The following is a 16,495-nucleotide window of genomic DNA, read 5'->3' on the forward strand; positions in this document are numbered from 1 at the left end:
CAAGAAGGGGAGAAAGTACTGGTGTTGAAGCCGCTGAAGCCAGAGAAGTTAGCGGTTAAGTGGGAAGGGCCCCTGGTTGTGGAGAAGAAACTAAATGAGATTAATTACTTGTTGAGGGACCCCAATAGCCAACGCCGGGCCAAGGTGTATCATGTGAAGCCTTTCCGCGAGCGGGGAGTGCGGGTTTGCCAAGTAGGAAGGGGGGAGCCATTGAGCGAAGAAGCCGGGCTGGATGTCTTGGCTAGCTATAGGGGGAAGGAGGGGCTGGCGGACGTTCAGGTCCCAGAGGAGTTGAATCCCCACCAGAGGAAGCAGCTGATGCAGTGTTTGGGGAAGTTTAAGGAGTTGTTTTCGGGATTGCCAGGGTATATGTCGTTGACTACGCATTCCATCGACACCGGGAAGTATCCGCCCATTCAATCTCCTCCTCACCGGTTAAACGGGAGGCAGTTGGAGATCGTAAATAAGGAAATTGAAGAGATGTTGGCTATGGGAGTGATTAAAAAGAGCCAGAGTCCCTGGTCTTCTCCTCTGGTGCTCGTGGCCAAGAAGGATGGGTCGGTCCGTTTTTGTGTGGACTTTCGCAAATTGAACAGTGTTTCCACGGTGGTGGCTTACCCCATGCCCCGCACCGATGATTTGATAGAAACCCTCGGGAAGGCTAAATTCATTTCCACTCTTGATCTGACCAAAGGATATTGGCAGGTGCCACTAGATGAGGATGCCGCGGTGAAGTCCGCCTTTTCTACCCCTAGGGGGCACTACCAGTTTACGGTGTTGCCTTTCGGGCTCTCGAATGCACCGGGAGGCTTTCAGAAACTTATGGACCGGGTTCTGGAGGGCCTGGGGGCTTTTTCGTGCGTTTACCTGGATGATGTGGCGGTGTTTAGTGACACGTGGGAACAGCACCTATCACACTTGTCCCAGGTCTTAAACCGGCTGTGGGAGTCCAGGTTAACTGTGAAGGCCTCCAAGTGCCAGTTTGGGAGGGGGGAGGTCACCTATCTGGGCCATAGGGTGGGTCGGAGAGCGCTAAAGCCTATGGAGGCCAAGGTAGAGGCAATCCAGCAGTGGCCCGTCCCACGCACTAAGAACCAGGTCCAGTCTTTCCTAGGGCTGGCTGGATACTATCGGAGGTTTGTTCCTAATTTTAGTCAGCTGGTAGCCCCCCTGACAGAATTGTGCCGAAAGAGGCAGCCGATACAGGTACAGTGGACAGATGTGTGTCAGCGGGCGTTTGAAGGGCTGAAAGGGAAGCTTAAGCGAGCTCCGGTGCTTCGGGCACCTGACTTCGACCACCCGTTTGTAGTGCAGACCGACGCCTCGGAGGCCGGGTTAGGAGCGGTGTTGCTGCAGGAAGGCGAGGGGGGCAGCTGCAGCCCGTGGCATTTATTAGTAAACAGCTCTTGCCGCGGGAGAGGGTCTTGGCTACCATAGAGAAGGAATGCTTGGCTATTGTTTGGGCAGTGAGAAAGTTGCGGCTGTATTTGTGGGGGCGGCCGTTTCAGAGTCAAACCGATCATTCCCCTTTGTGCTGGCTGGCTCGGGTCAAAAACACCAACCAAAAGTTGCTGAGGTGGAGTTTGGCGCTGCAGGACTTTGATTTTACCATTTCCCACATAAAGGGCAAAGAGAACGTGGTGGCAGATGGGCTATCCCGGAGTTTCAGCCAAGAGGGGGAGGAAGGGGATCGGGAAGGAAAACCCCTGCCCCTGCGTGGGCACAAAAAAGTGAACAAAGGAAGAGGGGTCAATGTGTAAATAATAAAATTGGTGTTGGGTTAGATGGAATTTTCTAGAAATTCCATCTTAAGAGGGAAGGTGTAAGGAAGGGTTAATGTTACTGGGAATGGTTTGTTTTTTAATATGTTAAATTTTATCATTATGGTCCTAGGAACTGGGCGATAAGCGGCCAGCTGCATGGGGACGTTCTGACACATCCTGGAACCGCTTGGGGCAAGGCCCAGCCAGCCTTGAGAGGAAATTTAAATCTCAAGCGGAGGTGTGAAAAATCTTCGTAGGGGAAGCCGAAGGGAGGGGGAAGGAGTGAGGGAAAAAGAAACTATAAAGGCTATTCTTGGGAAAGGGGGTTGGTCTGAGCTGGGTGACTTCAAGGCTGGTGATGTATGAGTTGTAACTTAGTTTCTGACTTGCTTCTTCTGGGTTCTCATATATATGCATGTTTTATAGTTTTAGAGTTTTAGTATGCTAATCCCATGTAACCTACCACTTATCCTGAAATAAATTTGGTCCTAAACCTCTAAATTGGAGCTGTGAGCGTTTGTTCTGGGGATCTGTGCAAAAGCCAGTGGAAAAGCCAGCTTCGCTGGGGCGTGCTTCCTTTACACAGGCTACCTGCAGGATCGCCTTCTCCCATACAATCTGCCCTCCACACTCAGGTCAGGTCAGGTCACACTCAGGTCAAGAATCTACTTCAGCTAGCAAAAACTAGATTAACAACTGTTACCCAGAGGACCTTTTCTTCTGCTGCCCCCAGATTGTGGAATGGCCTGCCAGAGGAGATTTGTCAACTTGACAGTCTTTTAGAGTTTAAAAAAGTAATAAAGACTGATTTATTTTAAAAAGCAATAAAGGTCTATCCAGTGAAATTTTAGAATGTTTTAAGGATGTTTTAAAGATGTTTTAATCATGTGTGGTATGCTTTTAATCACTTTTTAACGTGTATTTTAGATCATGTTTTAATATTGTTTGTTTTATACTTTGAATGGTTTTAGATTTTGTGAACTGCCCAGGGAGCTTCGGCTGTTGGACAGTATAAAAATACAATAAATAATAAATAATAATAATAATGTATGTTGCCAATAAGCACTGCAAATACGGCTGTTTTCTCTGTTCACAATACTCATCATTATGGTGAAACCACCTCCCACTCACCAAACTCTTCACATGTTCACAATTAATTCTGACACCTTTTCAGTTGATGCCTTGCTTTTGCACCTGCATGGCTGGTATTTATCAAAACGCTCTTATATTCAGCTAGGGTGACCCTATGAAAAGGAAGGCAGGGCTCCTGTATCTTTAACAGATGTATTGAAAAGGGACTTTCAGCAGGTGCCTTTTGTATATATGGGGAACCTGGTAAAATTTCCTCTTCATCACAACAGTTAAAGCTGCAGGCGCCCTGGCCTCTTTTAAATCTGGTCACTCTAGTGTAGCTCCTGCAGCTTTAACTGTTGTGATGAAGAGGGAATTTCACCAGGTTCTCCATATATACAAATAGCGCCTGCTGAAATTCCTTTTTCTATGCCACACCGATGTTGCTGCTGCCCTGGCGCCTATGTTGCTGCTGCTGCTGCCAGGCCACACTGCTGGTGCTGCTGCTTCTGTGCAGATAGCCAGCCAGCCAGCCAGGGTCTTTCTGGTGCGCTTTCCTTCTCAAATCTTGCGATGCTTTCGGGATGCCGGAAGTCTCACAAGGTTTGCTAGCACTCACGGAGAAAAGTAAGCAGCAGCGAAATGAGGCCTGACTGTCACTGCCAGACGTCCCTGTTCCCCAGTAATTTGGCCCCCAGCCAAATAATGCTCTTTTTGAACCCTCTGTCGTTGTGAAAGTAGAGTTGTGCTTTGGGGCTAATTAGATCTCGCCCCTGGGCAAAAGAACCTTTGTCTAACAAATGGTGCCGTGACTCAGATATTTAGCCCAGCGCCAGTTCGTGGACCTGCCGGTGAGGGAGAACACCTGCTGAGAGGAAGCGCGCCAGGAGATTTTTTTCCCCTGCCTCTTGCCTGGTTGAAACGCTCGCCGAGCAGACCGCGACTGGATTGACGGGACTAATTCGAGCCAGAGATAATAAATCGACTCTACCGCGGCAGACGGAAACCTAGGCAGCAGAAAAAGGGTTTAATTAGACGTGACTAAAGGAGTTAAAAGAGAAGCACAACTGCTTGGTGAGTACAGAATCATCCTTTTCAAGGACCTCAGCTTCAGGAGGAAAAGAGGGGAGGGCAACCTTCCCAGGGGCTCCCAGGCAGGGGAAAAGAGAGGACAGGGTGATTCATTGGCCCCAGCGATGGGGGGTACACAATCTGTGCAATATCAAACTCCGTTGAACTGCTGTTTAAAGAAATTAGAAGGCCTTCATTGCAAATAGTGATTATAATATTAAACTGGATAAGAAAGAGTTAATGCATCTGTGTGAGAGAGAGTGGATGTCTTTTTGTGTTAGATCACCCCCTTGTGGATCTTTTGATCCAAAGTTAATTTCAGCTGTGTCATTGGAATCAATTTGCAAACGTAAACGTAGACATGTTAAGTAATGCACCTCTCAAAGGTGCCGGCGATGTTTGAAAAGTTGAAAAGTTAATGCTTGTATATTTGTATGTTTTTCAATATGTTGTGTTAAAGTAAAGAAAAAGAATTTCAGTTTGTGTTTCCACCCGGCCCAAGTGAAGAAATTGAAAGCTTTTTCAATTTCCCCCTTGGTGTTACATCCCCCTTCGCCACCCCCACCCTGAGAAAAGAGAGAGAGAGAGAATGCTAGTCTATTTTTTTGCTTGGTGCTTTGCAGACATGTGCAAAAGCAGAATGAAAATGATAAACAGAAAAGGTTGTTTTAAGAAAGTGTTTGAAGAGAAGTGTACGTGGCTGGTTTTTGACCAGGAGATCAGAAAAGGGCCAAGATAATTTTACTGTGGCCAAGGGGGTTGTTTGGGTAACAGGCTTTGAGTTCATCTCTCTTTCTTTGAAAAGTAATATAAATACTTCATAAGGCCAGATGAGCTCTCCAGCATTTGGGATTGGGACACAGACTTCCTCAAACAAATAAAAAGGGTTATAAAACTGAGTGGAGGTTGCTGTGCTGGTATCTTCTATTGGAGCCATTTATGTATTGGATTGTTTCTGAAACGTATGGGGGGGGGCGGAGCTTGGCAGCCATGGAGCTGGTAAGAGTTTCTTAATTCTCTAACCAGCCAAGCCGGAAAAGTCAATTATCTCTATTAAAAGGGCATAAATTTCAAAGGAACACGATAGAAGTGGACTATGAATATTAACTGTTGATGTTGCTGATGATTGTGAAAAGCAAAAATGATTTAAAAAGTGAGAAAATTGAAGCGGTGGGAGCTGTGAGCAGCGTCTCTGTCTGAAAATGAAAGTGACTGCTGTGTGCTGGAAAGTGCTCGGCAGTTAATTGCTTGTTGTTGTAAGAGATGCTGACTTGATTTATGGCGAATCTCACTCTTTATTGCAAAAGGAAGAGCTGTTAATTACTGGACTTACAGAGAGTTAAAAGCAGCCCAGGCATAGACTGACGGATGGTGTGCTAATTTGAGATCATAAGAGGGGAAAGTGAACTGCAGCATTTGGAGAGGGGAGACGACTGTTTGATACTGCTGGAACTGTGTTTATTGTGGTCAGATCTCCCCCAGCGAATGCTGACTTGATATATGGTGAATGTTCCCACGTATCAGAGAAGAAAGAGTTATTAAGTACTGAAAAGCACAGAGAGATAAAAATAGCGGAAAGAGACCGGGACATTAAGAAAGATTTATGCCCTATGTCGAATATAAAAAGAAAAATTAAAACTGAATTTGCAAAAGTTACGTGGTCAAGGAAACGACCCAGTAATCACAACTTCGCTCACCTTGAAAAATTGGCTTCGGAAGAAAAGCAGGAAGAGATAGAGACAGCGACACCATACCCTAAAATGGCGGAAGGTGGAAAATCAATTGGCAGGGAGCCAGTCACCTTAGCTGATCTTAAGAGCGTTATTGCAGAAAACAATGTAATTATTTTTTAAAAAATGGATCAGCAGACGGAAAAATCTGATAAGCGACTGGCCTTATTGGCAGATAAAATAGCTCAGAACATTAAGAGTATAAAGGATTTGGAGACAGGAGCAGACCGGATCGAGAAGAAACAGGAGACTTTTGAAAAATTGTCCAATGTGCAATTTCAGGATCACGAATTAAGGCTGATTGCTTTAGAAGATCAAAATCATAGAATCATAGAATCATAGAATAGCAGAGTTGGAAGGGGCCTACAAGGCCATCGAGTCCAACCCCCTGCTCAATGCAGGAATCCACCCTAAAGCATCCCTGACAGATGGTTGTCCAGCTGCCTCTTGAATGCCTCTAGTGTGGGAGAGCCCACAACCTCCCTAGGTAGCTGATTCCATTGTCGCACTGCTCTAACAGTCAGGAAGATTTTCCTGATGTCCAGCCAAAATCTGGCTTCCTGAAACATGAAACCCATTATTGAAACTTCCTGAAACCCATTATTCCGTGTCCTGCGCTCTGGGAGGATCGAGAAGAAATCCTGGCCCTCCTCTGTGTGACAACCTTTTAAGTATTTGAAGAGTGCTATCATGTCTCCCCTCAATCTTCTCTTCTCCAGGCTAAACATGCCCAGTTCTTTCAGTCTCTCTTCATAGGGCTTTGTTTCTAGACTCCTGATCATCCTGGTTGCCCTCTTCTGGTTGCCCCCTCCAGCTTGTCTGCATCCTTCTTGAATTGTGGAGCCCAGAACTGGACGCAATACTCTAGATGAGGCCTAACCAGGGCCGAATAGAGAGGAACCAGTACCTCACGTGATTTGGAAGCTATACTTCTATTAATGCAGCCCAAAATAGCATTTGCCTTTCTTACAGCCATATCGCACTGTTGGCTCATATTCAGCTTGTGATCTACAACAATTCCAAGATCTTTCTCATTTGTAGTATTGCTGAGCCAAGTGTCCCCCATCTTGTAACTGTGCAATTGGTTTCTATTCCCTAAATGTAGAACTTGGCATTTATCCCTATTAAATTTCATTCTGTTGTTTTCAGCCCAGCACTCCAGCCTATCAAGATCACTTTGAAGTTTGTTTCTGTCTTCCAGGGTATTAGCTATCCCACCCAATTTTGTGTCATCTGCAAATTTGATCAGCGTTCCCTGCACCTCCTCGTCCAAATCATTAATAAAAATGTTGAAGAGCACTGGTCCCAGGACTGAGCCCTGCGGCACCCCACTCGTTGCCTCTCCCCAGTTTGAGAAGGTTCCATTGATAAGTACTCTTTGAGTCCGATTCTGTAGCCAACTGTGGATCCACCTAATAGTTGTTCCATCTAGCCCACTTTTAGCTAGTTTGTTAATCAGAATGTCATGTGGTACTTTGTCAAAAGCTTTGCTGAAGTCAAGATATATGACGTCCACAGCATTCCCACAGTCCACAAGGGAGGTTATCTTATCAAAAAATGAGATCAAATTAGTCTGACAGGATTTGTTCCTGACAAATCCATGTTGGCTTCTAGTAATCACTGCATTGGTTTCAAGGTGTTTACAGATTGACTTCTTTATAATCTGCTCCAGAATTTTCCCAGGGATGGATGTCAGACTGACTGGTCTGTAGTTCCCAGGTTCCTCCTTTTTGCCCTTTTTGAAGATAGGGACAACGTTAGCCCTCCTCCAGTCATCCGGCACCTCACCCGTCTTCCATGATTTTGCAAAGATAATAGACAAAGGTTCTGAGAGTTCTTCCGCTAGCTCCTTCATTACTCTTGGATGCAGTTCATCGGGCCCTGGAGATTTGAATTCATTCAAGGAAATTAGGTGTTCTTTGACCATTTGTTTATCAATCTCAAACTGCAATCCTGCCCCCTCAACTTCTGCTTCACTTTTTCCAGGGGGGTCATAGACCCGCTTTTGGGAGAAGACCGAGGCAAAGTAGGAATTGAGCACTTCAGCCTTTTCTTTGTCATCTGTTATCAATTTGCCATCCTCATTAAGCAGCTGAAACACCATTTCTTTCCTCTGTCTTTTACTACTCACGTATCTGAAGAAAGCCTTTTTATTGCTTTTAGCATCCCTCGCTAATCTCAGCTCATTCACAGCTTTAGCCTTCCTGACGCCATTTCGGCACTTCTGCGCCACTTGTCTGTACTCTTCTTTTGTAGCCTGGCCTTCCTTCCACTTCCTATATGTATCCCTTTTTGTTTTCAGTTCATCAATAAGCTTTTTGTGGAGCCACATTGGTTTCCTCTATTGTCTTCTATCTTTTCTCCTTGTTGGAATTGTTTGTAACTGTGCCTTTAAAATTTCATTTTTTAGATACTCCCACCCATCCTGCACTCCTTTTCTCTTTAGGCTTCCTTGCCATGGGACCTTACTTATTATAGTTCTGAGTTTATTAAAATCAGCTTTCCTAAAATCCAGAGTACGTGTATGGCTACGCTCGACTTTTGTCTCCTTCATAATCAAGAATTCAAGTATGACGTGGTCACTTTCCCCCAGAGTTCCCGTAACTGCCACTTTATCCACTAAGTCATCCCTATTGGTCAATAACAAGTCAAGGATTGCCGATCCTCTAGTTCCTTCCTCCACTTTCTGTAGGAGAAAGTTATCACCCATACATGTCAGGAATTTCTTGGAAGGGCCGCTTTTGGCAGTAATGGTCTCCCAACAGATATCAGGGTAATTGAAGTCCCCCATCACTACTACATCACACTTCCTTGAAACACTGGTAATTTGTTTCTCAAAAGTTTCATCCTCGTCTTCTCCTTGATTGGGTGGTCGGTAGTAGACTCCGATTATCATATTCTTTTTATTCCTAGCCCCATTTATTTTAATCCAGACGCTCTCGACGGGGCTCCCAATCTCATCCGCCTGTATTTCTGTGCAGGGATAGGTATTTTTAACATATAGTGCAACTCCACCTCCCTTTCTATTTCTTCTGTTCTTTTTGAACAAGTTATATCCTTCAATTGCTATATTCCAGTCATGGGAGTCATCCCACCAAGTTTCAGTTATACCTATCAAGTCGTATTTGCCTTCATGTAATAAGAGTTCAAGTTCATTCTGTTTGTTTCCCATGCTCTGGGCATTAGTATATAGACATCGAAGACCATGTGTTTTATAGTCTGGCTTTGTTCCTACCTTGTTGCAGACACTATTTTGGGACACTGTTGGAGCTGTTCTCTGTACTGTGGTGCATTGGCCTTCATCCATTGTTGCCTCAAAATTTACGTCTCCCACCCCCGTAAGATTCAGTTTAAAGCCCTCCAGTTTAAAGCCCTTCATGCTGTGGCCGAACTCATTCTTTCCAGCCCTTGTGAGGTGCAACCCATCCCTTGCCAGCAGTCCATGTTCCAAGTAGCGTAGCCCATGGTCCCAGAATCCAAAGCTCTCACGACGGCACCACCTTCGAAGCCAGTCGTTCATCCGGAGTATTTTTCTTTCCCTTTCTAATCCTCTTCCAAGAACCGGGAGGATGGATGAGAAAACTACCTGGGCCCCAAAGTTCTTCAGTTTCCTTCCCAGAACTTCAAAGTCTGAAATGATTTCTTCATAGCTCTGCTTGGCGACATCATTTGTTCCCACATGGATGAGAAGAAAGGGGTATGTGTCCGTTGTCTTTATGAGCTTCGGTAACCTTTCAGTCACATCTCTAATCTGTGCTCCAGGGAGACAGCACACCTGGCGAGTCCATGGGTCTTCATGACATACTTGGGTTTCAATCCCATGCAGCAGGGAGTCTACCACAACGACTACTCTTCTCTTCTTCTTGGTTGACCTACCTTCTGTCCCTTGGTCACTGTTGCATGGTGTCTCCTGTACTTCCTCCTCTGCAAACTGTCCTTCAGTCTCATTCTCCAGAAGCTGAAAGTGGTTGCTTAACTCCAATGGCCCCACCGGTGCAGAACGCCCTCTAATTCCTCCTCTCCTAACTGTCACTCTTTTCCAAGGAGTTTCCTCTTCATTGGCTTTCCTCCCCTCAGCATACTCCCCTTCTGCTTCAGCTTGCTGTTGTTCTTCAATCTCATGTGCTTCTTGTTGCTGTTGCAGTTCCACCGTTCGGTCTAAGAACTCCTCGACTTCTCTTATTCCTTGGAGGGTGGACACTCGCTGCTCAAGTCCCCTCACTTTTTCTTCCAAAAGTGCCACCAGCTTGCACTTGTTGCAGGTATACGCCATGTTGAGCTCAGGCAGAAACACAAACATTGCACACCCTTTGCAGGTCACCACCTCTAGGGACTCCTTTCCATCCATATTGTCGATTTCTGCTTTGGTTTTTTTCCTTTTTGATTATAGTAGAATTGCCTTTGCTTTGTTGTGTCCTCTCTGAAGGTACACAACTATGTCTTAAGGGAAAGTAATCTTTTGGGGTTTTTTTTGCTTTTGTTTGGTGGTGGTTTTGTGGGGTTTTTTTTCTCTTTATGTTTTTCTTTTTTTCCCACCTCTTTTTTATTTTTATTTTTTTTATTATTTTTTTATTATTTTATTTATTTTTTAAGAGGCCTCCCCCTTGACCTCCCCTGTCAAACTCCTGTTTGCTCTTCCTGTTCGCTCGCTCCCTGGAAATCTGGCTTACTTTTATAGCTCCTACTTGAGCTGGGCCAGCTGCTCTTCCCTGCTTCTGCTTAGCTCCAAGTCAGGAACCAGAATGAGGTCACTAAAATGCCAACAACAATCAACAACAATCAACAGCAATTAGGCACTGATTGCTGAGTCCAACTGACAATCAGGCCACTCCCCCTTCAGCTCCTACAGCAACTATAGACACCGACCTCTCACTCAGCACTCAGGAGCACATGGCAAGCACACAGCCTCTTTGAATCGTCGTTCATCACTTCATATAAAGCATTTAATTCAAGTGCAAGGAGAAAATTTGCGAGATATAATTCTGCAGTGGTTCAAAGAGATGATGCCTGATTTGGAAATAGCAGATTCTGATTTGGACCGTGTCCACAGAGGGGGGGGGGCAAAATTATAGAGGAGCTGCTAGAGACATTTTGGTAAAATTTGGCAATTATTATAAGAAAGAGCAAGTTATGAAGAAATTGAGATCCATGGCCCTGCTACAGTATAAAGGCAAATCAGTGCAAATTTACAATGATCTTTGTCAGCACACACTGAATTGGAGATGCAGTGTTAAGCCAATAACGGAAATATTAGTAAAAAAAAGCATAAAATATGCTTGGGGTTATCCTGTATTTTTAAGATTTACATATGGTGGGGGGGGAGCACAGAGTAACCTCTTTGGATCAAGGTGAGGAGTTGCTGAAGAGTTTGGGTCTGTATGAGGAAGCGAGTGTGACTGAAACAGGCGAGGGGGGAGATGAGGCTGGGGCATCTGGGATGTAATAGAATTGTTAACTGTATCATAGATAGAAATGTAGATAGAAATGTTCTATTGTAGATAGAAATGTTAAGCATCGAGACCTTGCCGGCCAGGCGCAGCACTGCCTCCCCCCTCCCCCTAAAGTAGATGGCTGGAGTGATAGACTTACGGGGATTTGGGGGGGGAAGAGGTGGGGGTGGGGTGGGGGGGAAGGGGGGATGGAGTGGGTTAGGGTAAGGGATTTGAGGGGTTTGTTATGGTGTTTGTGTTTTTATGTATGTGAACTTGAGTTACAGAGCACAAGAGATCGGAAGAGACATCAAAAGGGTGAATATGGATAAAAAGATAAAAGTATCAACACTCAATGTTAAAGGTTTGGGGGCAGTTGTGAAAAGGAGGAGAATAGAACAAATGTTTAATAAGGAAGGATCTGACATCATTATGATGCAAGAAACACATCAAGGGTTCAAGAATGTAAATACGATAAGGACAAAGTGGTTAGTTTATTATGAAAAGTCATTGGGGACTTCAAAAAAAATGGAGTGGCCACTTTGATTTTAAAAAAAAGTGGATTTATATTAGAAACGATAAAGAAGGATGACAGCGGTAGATACCTTATGATAAAAGGTAAAATTGAAGGAAAGGTTAATTAAATAAACATTAATTAATGTTTATGCCCCTAATGAGAGACATAGAGAGTTTTTTATAAAATTATTTAAAGAAATAGAAGAATTCAAGGAGGGGTATGTTATCTTAGCTGGGGACTTTAATATGGTTATGGATAATAAATGGGACAGGTCAAACCCCACTAATGTTGAAAAGAGGAATAATATTACTATATTGAATAAATTAGTAAAAGAAAATGATTATGTGGATTCTTGGCGTTTACTTAATGGGGCTAAGCCTGGGTTTTCATATTATTCCCCAGTTCATCATACATACTCCAGGATAGATTATATATTTGTCTCAAAAGATTTTGCAACTAAGATTTCTAAAATGGAAATGGGGGTAATAAAGGTAACAGACCACGCATTGTTAAGTTTAGAATTTGCAGTTAAGAAGAATTACAAAGAAGCGTATAGGTGGAAAATGAACACAAAAATATTGAAATATAATAAAGTGGTAGAAAAAATTCAGAGGGAATTGTCAGAGTCCTAGGAAATTAATGAAAAGGGAGGAACAGCTGGGTCAGTCGTTTGGGACACCATGAAGGCTGTAGTAAGAGGAATGTATTAGAGAAATGTGTAATTTAAAAAGACAACAGTATGCAGAGCAGGAGAAGTTAGAGATAGAGATTAGGAGTTTGGAGGAAGAATATTGGCAGGGTAAAAATAAATATAAATTAATAGAAATACAAGCTAAGAAGAAACAATTTGAAAATTTAAATTTAGAGGAAGTTCAAAAAAATTTAATGTATATGAAAAGGGAGTATTTTGAAAACAGCAATAGAAATTCTAGATTGCTTGCCAGACTCACACAAAAGGAAAAAGCGAGGAATGGGATAGGAGCATTGAAGGATAATCAAGGGAATTATTGTCATACAATGAAGGATAAAATAAAAAAAATTCAGAAATTTTATCAGGAATTATATAATGGTAAAGATATCCAAAAAAAGAAGTTGGAGGACTATATAGAAAGGTATATAAAGAAGGGAATAAAGAGCAAATGGAGAAGGTAATAACTCAAAGAGAAGTTGAAGATGTAATCGATAAATTAAAAGTGGGTAAATCACCGGGAGCAGATGGCTTAGGATCAGAATATTATAAGGTTTTTAAGGAGTTTTTAGTTCCGAAATTATTGATACTTTACAACGCCATATTACAAGGAGAGAAGATACCAGAATCATGGGAACACTCATTGATAATATTAATTCCAAAACCAGATAAAGATTTGACTATCCCTGACTCATATAGACCTATTTCATTAATAAATCAAGATGCAAATTTTTTTTCATCTATTTTGGTGAAACAGTTAAATAAATTTATATCAGAATATATAGGAGAAGACCAATGTGGATTTGTGGTGGGGAGACAGATGCATAGTTTAGTGGGAAGAGTTTTAAATGCAATACACGCGATAAAAAAAATCAAAGATTAAGGCAGGAATTTTGGCATTGGATATTTTTAAGGCTTTTGATTGTGTGAGCTGGCAGGCATTAAAGATTATTCTAGATAAAATGGGATTTGGAAATAAATTTAAAACTATAATAGAACAGTTATATTCCCAAAATACAGCTGTAGTGGTGGTAAACGATGGACTCACTGATAAGATACGACTAGCCAGAGGCACAAGACAAGGATGTCCGCTCTCGCCGGTCCTGTTTGTAATGGTTATGGAAGTATTGGCGAATGCAATAAGAGATGATGGAGAGACAGAAGGAGTTGGAGATGTAAGGAAAATAAAATTGAATATGTTTGCGGATGACACCCTATTGACTATTAAGAATCCAATCAGAAAAATAGATAGAATTAAACAACAATTGAGAGAATTTGAAGAAGCTACTGGATTAAGAATAAATTGGTCCAAATCAGAGATGATTGTTTAATTATACTAAGAAGGAAGAAAAGGAATGGGAACGAAAGGGAATAGAAATGAGAGTTAAGGAACAGATTAGATATTTGGGAATTAAAATTACAAAAAATTTAGATAATTTAGAAAAGGAGAATTTAACAAGGTTAAAAAAAGAGGTATTAGAAAAATTGGAAAAATATAAAAGATTAAATTTATCCTGGTTTGGAAGAATAGCATTAATAAAAATGAAGATTTTAGCAAAGATTAATTTTGTGTTTAGGATGTTTAGGATGTTACCAATAAAAATTTCAGAAGTTGAGATAAAAAGTTGGCAAAATATTATTAACAAATATTGTATCGGAGATAAGAAAGCGAGGGTAAATAAGAATAAATGGTATTTAAGCCAAAAAAAGGGAGGACTGGGTCTCCCAAATATAAAATTATACTATGTAGCAAACAGGTTAAGACACATTGTAGAAGCAATTATAGGAGTAGGAGATTTAGATTGGATGGAGGATAAAACTACATGTAATGTAGAGATGAGTTTGGAGGGACTGTGGAAACAAAGAGTGTTGAGAAGTATGTCAGTGAGAATAAAAGAGAATTACTTTAAAATTTTGTGGAGGTGGTACCTAACCCCGATTAGATTGAATAAGATAAATAATCAGCACTCAGCAAATTGTTGGAGAGGTTGTGGGGAAAAAGGAACGTATTTACATATGTGGTGGGAATGCAAATATGTACAAAGATTATGGAAGATGGTGTTTCTTGAAATTGAAGAAATAGTGGGAATGAAAATAGAACAAACACCAAAAATGGCATTACTGTCACTATTTGAAGACTTAAAATGTGGAAAAGAAATTAAAGAGTTGATATCGAGTTTGCTGACTGCAGCACGATTGATGGTAGCTAGGAACTGGAAGATTCAGGGGGAATATTCTATTGAAGAATGGTATAAAGAAGTTTGGGATATAGCTATTAATGATAAATTGACTTGTAATATAAGGTGGAGGAAAGGTATAACGAAAATAAATGAGTTTGAAGGAATTTGGAAACAGTTCCTAATATTTGTGTTTTCTAAGGGAAGTGGGAAACCGCCAGCAGAAGAAAGTATGAGATTTTGGAAGCAGGAATAGATCCCGAGGTGGGGGGTGCACTTACATGTTAAGATTGACTATATTTGTTATGATAGGATAGGTTATAGCTAATATTTACGCAATATATATGTATTCAACATTTATTTAAAATGTATGTAGTATGTTGTGTTGTTGTTTCTTTTTTGTATTATGTTTTAATTTGTGGTAAATAAAAAAAAATTTAAAAAAAAGTTTCTGAAACGTATAGCCCTCCTTCACCTTATGGTCCCAGGGTGGGGGTACACAAAACAATAAAAACTACTTAAACCACCATCAAACACTTAACTCAATTTAAGGCTTCCCTACAAGGGGGAAACAACAAGCTGCAAAGGCCTTGGTCAAGAGAGGCCAACTTGATTTTTGATCTCTTAAAAGTCACGGAGAATAAAAATGAAATGTCTCCAAGGAAACTGACCTCCTGCAGTGGAAAAGAGGCGACAGGAGCCAGTCAGACTCACCCATTAGCATTGGATATGTTAGCTGTGAGGTTAAAATTGAATTTTCCCAGGGAAAGAAGTATTTTGGCTTAAATGCTGAGCAAATGAAATATCCCTAACATGACACAACTGCAATTCCAGGAGAATATTTCTGCAATAAGTTCTACAAATATTCTAACCGAACGCACACTCACAATTAAAAAATAGCAGAAAAGCTATAAACTTCTAGCCCACATTGTTGGAGTAAAAAGCTTTGTTAAAGTACAGCCGGCATCTCCAAAAGACGTGGAACCTTGTGGGCGTGGGACCTTGTGGGCATGGGATCTTTCCGTTCCTCATGGTCTCATGGCCTTTACGCATAAGAATATTCTAGGACCAAAAATCCTCCAGTTTTAAGAAAAATGTAGACTGTATAATGCAGGTACTGATAAGGTGCACTAGAAATTAAGGCAGGTGCCTTAACTTTAGGGTGACCCTATGGAAAGGAAGACAGGGCTCCAGTATCTTTAACAGTTGTATAGAAAAGGGAATTTCAGCAAGTGTTATTTGTATGCATGCAGCACCTGGTGAAATGCCCTCTTCATCGCAACAGTGAAAGCTGCAGAAGCCCCACCCTCTTTTGTATCTGGTCAAGAGGTCAGGGCACTTGCAGCTTTAACAGTAGTGATGAAGAGTGCATTTCACCAGGTGCTGCATGCATACAAATAACACCTGCTGAAATTCCCTACTATACTGCAGGAGATTGAGCGTTTCTGAAGTCACTGGTAACATCTCATTAATAAGCCCTTTTCAAGAGAAAAGCATTATCTGTCCATCCCCATCAAAACAGGCCAATACGCGTATACATTGAAACATGTTCTCCAGGCCTGGTTTCCAATGCATTTCCATGGGTCTACTCTGAGTAGGACTATTTTCGTGTTTCTTTATATACATAACGTAAGTTTTGTGTTTTGTTGCCAATTCTAGTTAAACCCTTCAATAAAACGTTCCACAGGAGTCTTTACAATATATTGCAGCAGTCTGAGCGTTTTTGGTAACATATCACAAAAAGTCCTTTTTAAGAGAAACGCATGCCAATCTACAGATTTACATTGAAACCCGTTCTCACTGCCTGGTTTCCAATGCACTTCCATGGGTCTACTCTGAGTAGGACTATTTTCTTGTTTCTTTATGTACATGAGGAAAGTTTTGCGTTTTGTTGCCAATTCTATTTACACTTTGTAATATGGCACTCTGTTGGAATCTCTACTATACTGCAGGAGATTGAGCGTTTCTGAAGTCACTGGTAACATCTCATTAATAAGCCCTTTTTAAGAGAAAAGCATTATCTGTCCATCCCCTACAAAACAGGCCAAT

Source organism: Elgaria multicarinata, chromosome 8 (genome assembly GCF_023053635.1).
Source record: "Elgaria multicarinata webbii isolate HBS135686 ecotype San Diego chromosome 8, rElgMul1.1.pri, whole genome shotgun sequence".
Taxonomy (NCBI): domain Eukaryota; kingdom Metazoa; phylum Chordata; class Lepidosauria; order Squamata; family Anguidae; genus Elgaria; species Elgaria multicarinata.